This window comes from Trichosurus vulpecula, chromosome 6, assembly GCF_011100635.1.
Source record: "Trichosurus vulpecula isolate mTriVul1 chromosome 6, mTriVul1.pri, whole genome shotgun sequence".
Classification (NCBI taxonomy): domain Eukaryota; kingdom Metazoa; phylum Chordata; class Mammalia; order Diprotodontia; family Phalangeridae; genus Trichosurus; species Trichosurus vulpecula.
In genome coordinates this window covers 271,435,984-271,442,071 of record NC_050578.1, presented here as the reverse complement: position 1 = coordinate 271,442,071, position 6,088 = coordinate 271,435,984, and the positions used below count along the sequence as shown (strand labels likewise).

Genomic DNA, 6,088 nt, shown 5'->3' with positions numbered 1-6,088 from the left:
TGAATGGGGGGGGGGGTGGATGTCATTCAGAGGGCATGAACACCTGGAGGCAGCAGCAAGACCTTGGGTGGGAGAGGGTGCTTCATAGGAGCCTTAAAAGAAGCTGGGGATTCCATGAGACCAAGAGAAAGAGGAAGAATGTGCCTGGCAGGGGGGATGGCAGGTCCAAAAGTTTGAAGGAGGGACATGGGATGTCATGGATGCAGAAGAGCAGGTCAGCTGGTTTGGCTGGAACAGAGAGTATGGGAGGGGAGGAGAAGTCTGGGGATGAGGGAAAGGGGCTGACCCAAAAGTCAGCTCTCACCCCACCACCTTCTGTGGCCACAAAGACAAAGAGAGGCTCACTTACTTAGCAGTGCGTGGCACGTAGTAGGTGCTCAATAAATTCTTATTAACTTGACTAAATTGGGCAAGTTCTCCCAAAGGTGGGGAGCCAGTCAGTAAGCAAAATATGGAGAGCCAGACTTTTCCTGGGCAGCAGCAGGCCAGGGTATAGGCCCACTGAGTATTCCAAACCACCGGCATCTATGGGGCTGACTGCGTGCATGTGTGTGCGCATGTGTGTGTGTATATGCGCTTGTGTGTGCATGTGATGTATCTCTATGACTCTGTATGTTGTTGTGGAGGGATCTCTCTTGCTGTGAATTTGGGGAGGGGGCTGATGGTGTTTTCCCTGAAGCCCCAAGGCAGGATGGGCAAATAGAGTGGGAGCCCCCCCCCCCCGGCCCCCCGAGGCTGCAGATACTGAACTGGGCCCTTCTGGCTGGGGCCAGGCCTTGGCTGTCAGCACAGACCTCAAGGCTGGCTGGGTCCCCAGAGGCAGAGGTGACAATCAGGACAGACTGGCGCCTGGTGGACAAGGAAGGTGAGAAGGACAGGCAGCCCTTCCCACCCATCTGGGGACTGCAGAATGGATGGATGGGCGGTAGTGGGCCAGGAGCCTGGACTCCTTAAGTGGGTGTCATGGGATGCCAGACCACAGAGCTCAGGGTCTCTGGCCAAAGCTGCTCCTTCCTTCCCTTTTGGGAAACTTGGAAACCACTGTGTTTTCTTGTGTTCTGCCTGTCTCCCCCCACCTACACACACACACACACACACACACACACACACACACACACACACACACCCAGGGCATTCTTTCCCTAACCCTTGGTTCCCTCTCCACAGGCCCCCCAGACACCTCCTTTGTTCCACTGGCTCAGGAGCCCTTGGGCCTCATCCGTCTGCTTCCTCTCCCTGAGGGGCCCCAAGCTCCCATCCACAAGACTCCTGGGTGGCCCATCCCCTCAGTAGGGATGACATGACAGCCCCATGCTTGCAGATCCCATCTCCGAACATTAATAACTTCCTTAATCTCTAGCCGGCTTTTTCCAGCTCAGCTCAGCTGACCCCCTCTTTGCTGACTCTCTCTTGGAAGCAGGAGGAGGTGTAAGAGGAGGGGATGGTGAGCTGTTTCCAAGCTCTCTGACGTCAGCCAGGCCAGGCCAAGGTCCCCTTGGTGTTTTCCTCCTGGTCTTGCCTGTCTCCCCTTCCTCAATTCTTCTCAGACCAGCTCTTGAACCATCAACTGCCCCCATGGGGCCATCCTCGGCCCAGCCATAGGGCCTGGCAGGAGCCCTCTGAGCTGGGGAGGGGAAGGTGGAACCCTTGAGGAGGGGACAGTTATGTGACCCTGGGGCAGCCTGGATGGATCTTAGACAGAAGTTGCCAACGTTTTTGGTAAAGAGATTCAGAGGAAGACTGAGTGACAGGGCGAGGGGCTGCTGGCTGGCCATGAAACTAGAGGATTCTCGTGGCCCTTGGAGGGAGGGGGAGGTTAGCTATTAGGAGTCTCTGGGACCCGAAGTTTAGAGCAGCTGGAGATCTCAGAGGTCATTTAGTCCAATCCCAAGATTTTTTAGGCCAGGGACCAAGGAGACCTAGGGAGAAGTGGTTTGCCCAAAGTTACATGGTAATACCTGCCCTGGGCCAGTGCCTTGTGTCTGCACCACATGTGTATTGCCTGACTATGGGAGGGTTGTGTTAATAGTTTCCAGCCCAGATGTCTCCATGGACCTTGGGGTAGGGGTGGGGGGCAGTGCTAACAACATCCATGTGGTTGGGTGGGGGGAGTCCACAGAATGACTCCTGACCTCTGTGCTGACTTAGAGTGGGGGATGTTGGTGGATGGCCCAGGGGCGGCAGGTACCAAGGGGTCTTTAGGGAGCTGCTCCCTTTGGCTACAAGGTCTGAGGTGCCAGGGAGTCATAGGACAGCCAGCTAGGCCGCCCTTTTGGAACCTCAGAATCTCATAGCTGAACGAGACCTCTGAGATCATCTCGCTAGCCCCATAGTAAGTCCTCAATAAATATTTTTTCATTCATTCATCTGTCGAGTCCAACCTGTGTCTGAACAGGAATCTCTACCCACCCCTACCCACAACATCAATGGGCAAATAGTCCTTTGGCCTCTGCTTGTGCGGAGCCCTTCACTGATGGGAGAGTCCACTTCTGACAGGTATGGGCAGGCCAACCCCAAACATTGGGCCTGGATATTGAGGACTAGCATGACATGATTGGAAATTTGCTGGATTGGAGGCAGAAGTGCCAGGCTCAAATCCTGGCTCTTCCTCTTGATACCTCTGTGACCTTGGGCAAGTCATAGTCTTTCCTAATGAGCTGGTAGCAGTTTTGTCTTGTAAGTCCCAGATTGATGATGAAAGGCAAAAGCAAGAGTGGGAGGGCCTGAGAGAGACTGGAAATTCCTAGCCATTAGAGCTGTTCCCAAATGGACTGGGCTCCCTGTGAGGGGAATGAGTCCCCCAGTCCCAGAGACCTTAGAACCTTGGGGGGGTTGGATCTTGGCTAGGGCACTTGTGTTCAGGTAGGGATTGTTCTCAATGGCCTCTGGGGTTTTGAGGTGTCTCCAGGCTTCTTTGGCTGGCTAAGAGATCAGGTACCTCTAGGTTGAAGGCCTTAGAGGCCAAGCTCAGGTAGAGATACCAAAACTATGGTTCTGTTGGGTCTAGAGGAGGACTCTTGGAACAGAGAACAACCGATGTAAGCGGGCCCTTAGAACACAGGATGTCAGCCCTGGGAGGGAGCTCGAGAACATACAGTGTTAGTGCTGAAAAGGACCTCAAGAAATCTAGTCAAGCTTCTCATTTTAGGGCTCAGGAGCCCAAGGTGACTTGCTTCAGGTCAAACCTACTTAGGGCAGAGTTGGGCCCTGGGTGCGAACGGTGCCCACCAGGAGCTGATGCTGGGGAGATGAGTCAGGAGAGCCCCTCCCTCCTCACACATTTCAGGTGTCCCTCCCAGCTGCCTGCCTCTGTGGGAATTTGTGGACTCTGCCTGTGGAGGGGCTGCAGCTGAAGGGAGCATCTGTGGGAGCGTCTTTTGTTTTGCTTTGGGGAGGACGGGATAATTGGGTGTTATGGGGCCAGTGTTGGCGGCATTATGGGATGCTGGAAAAGTGTGTGTGTGTGTGTGTGTGTGTGTGTGTGTGTGTGTGTGTGTGTGTGTGTGTTTGGGTGCTGGGAGGCCAGGATGCTTAGAACCAACAGCTGGTGCTCAGAAGTTCAGGGTAGGGGCAGAATCATAGCAGCCAACACAGAAATCTCCCATAGCAGCAGAGTAGCCCCAGTTTCTCCCCAATACAGGGTACCCTCTGCCCTCTGGCATCAGGGAGTCAGTGGGACTCAGCCCCCTCTGATCCTGCAGTGAGGCTCCTGACCAGCCAGGCTGTTGGTCCAGGCTCTAGGCCTCAGCCCCAGTGGTTGGGAGGGGAAGAGAGTGGCTAGCTGGTTCTGGGCCAGCAGGGTGGCCTGGGCTCAGCCCATTCTTGTCATCGGTATGCATGTGGGGTGCTGGGTGGCCGAGAGGAATGTTAATGGCACCAGGCTCCGCAGGAGGCTATATTTAGAAACCCAAACCAAGAAGGTGAACAGAACTCACCTTCCTCTGATGCAGGTTCCTCTGCCGCCACAGCAGCAGTCCTGGCGCTCCCTCCCCCTCCCCAGACAGCCTGGTCAGGGACCTCAGGCCTGCTCACTCACCTCTCCTTGGAAGGCTGAGTTTGGAGTCAGAGCAGAGGGATTCGAACCCTGGATCTGCTGACTGGCTTATCTTTATGACCTTGGGCAAGCATTCCTCACTTTTCTTGTCTGTAAAAAGACTAGCTGGCATCCAAGTCCTTGCCAGGTGCAAATCCTCTGACAGAATGTTCCCCAAAATGCATCTTCTGAGAGGCCAGACCTTCTCTGTATCTGTGGCAGGGTCCTTGGCCCCCTTCTCCCCTATGTGTGACGACCACAAAGAGGGAGCTGATGCTAAGATATGTTCTCTCCTCTTTTACCCTAGAGGCCCATGTGATTTAGTAGATAGGACCCCGAGTTTGGGGTCAGAAGGCCTGAATCCTGGCCTTGCTGTTTGTTCTCTGCATCCTCTTGGTCAGCTACTTCTGGAAATCACCTGATCGCTCTAGGTTTCAGATTCCTGAACAGTGTTGGACTATATATTATAGGATAATAGATTTCAAAATGACCTTAGAGGCCATGAAGTCCAACCTGCTCATTTTATAGAAAGGGAAACTGAGGCACAATGAGCTTAAGTGGTTTGCCTAGGGTCACAGAGATCTCTTCCAGGTCTAAATCCATCATGCTTTCTATGCCTCAGTTTACTCATCTGTAAAATGAGAGAACTAGACTAGATAAAATCTCCATTTCCCCAGCAATAAGTCCTAAATGCCTCCCTTCCCTCCTCTTTAGAATCTGAAGTTTGTGTGGTTTAAGGTTCTAGGGCACTGGAGCCATAAGGGGAGGCCTTGGCCAGAGCAGTGGCTAGGCTGTAGTTCCTGTCCAGGTCAGCGGTTGGTCAGCCAGGAGTTAGTAGAAAGCAAATGGCCCTCTCCTCTCCTTGCCCCAGCTGCTCACGTCAGTGGGCCCCTGCCAGCCCTGTGGGGCTGCTGCCCACGCCATCCGGGGGTGGTGACGTGGGCAGTGTGACGTGGCTGGGCTGGGCACCGGAGAGCCGTCTGTCCATGGAGAGTGGAGCTGTGCATCTGGGAGCCTGGCCAGGACCCTGGGGGATGGGAAAACAGGCTTGGGCCTGGGAGCAAAGCCAACCTGACATCCAAAGGAACACAGGATTTCAAGGTAGAGGACCTGAGTTCGAGCCCCTGAACTACATTCTAGCATTGGGACTATAGTGGGTGAATGCATCCTAATCACAGAGTCCTAGAGCTGGAAGGTACCACAGGCCATCCAGACTGATCTCTGTCTGAAGAAGAACCCACCCAATAAATGGTCATCTAGCTTTTGCTTGGAGACCTCCAGCAACAGGCAACTCATTATCCCAAGTCCATTCTACTTTTTGGTAACTAATTGTTAAGGAAAACTTCTGGGTGTCACTTTCTTCCTCTGTAAAATTCAGGGGTTGGACTAGGTGATATCTAAGCCCCCTTGGGGCTCTGAACCACGGGCTCATAAGAGCATGGACTTAGAGCTGAAAGAAAGTTTACAGACAAGGAAACTGGGGCCCATGCAGGTTACATGCTTTCAAGGTCACAGAGGGGGTATTTGAACCCAGATATCCCTTATTATTGTCAACACTGGTCCTCTTTCTCCTGTATCACTACGTCTCCTCCTTTTGTCCATGTTCCTGGGGACAGGCCTGGTTACTGATGAGTTGTGAAAAGTGAAATGCAGCCTTCTGCCCTTCACTCTTGACTCCTCTGAATTTCGTCCTGGCTAGAGAGGGGATGTGTAGCTGGAAGGATTCGGCTTTGAATTTTGAGGCGGTAGCAGGCCTCAGATTCCCAAAGCACCAGTGGTTGTACAATAGTGTACTCCCATATCTCACCTCCTTTGCTTTTGGAGACTGTCACATAGTAGGTGCTCAGGAAATGCATTGTTGCTTTGGCTTAAATTGATCTGGGGACATCCTCCCTCAGGCAAGATGTCAGCCTGTCTGGGGCCTGATAAATTAGTCCCAGCCAGTTGTCTGGAGCCCCGAGGAGTAAAGAGACTAGCCCAAGGTCACAAAGACCCTGGCAAAAATGGCCACATTCAGTAGCCTGTTGGTGAAACCAGAATGAGCTTGGAGATAGA

The 6,088-nt window shown here is 53.2% G+C and overlaps 1 protein-coding gene across 4 annotated transcripts in view; it reads left to right on the top strand.

Annotated features, from left to right (window-relative positions):
- The window catches only part of SYT7 (synaptotagmin 7), a 91,970-nt gene that overhangs the window by 37,382 nt on the left and 48,500 nt on the right, over window positions 1–6,088 (top strand). The gene's annotated exons all lie outside the window — the stretch shown is intronic.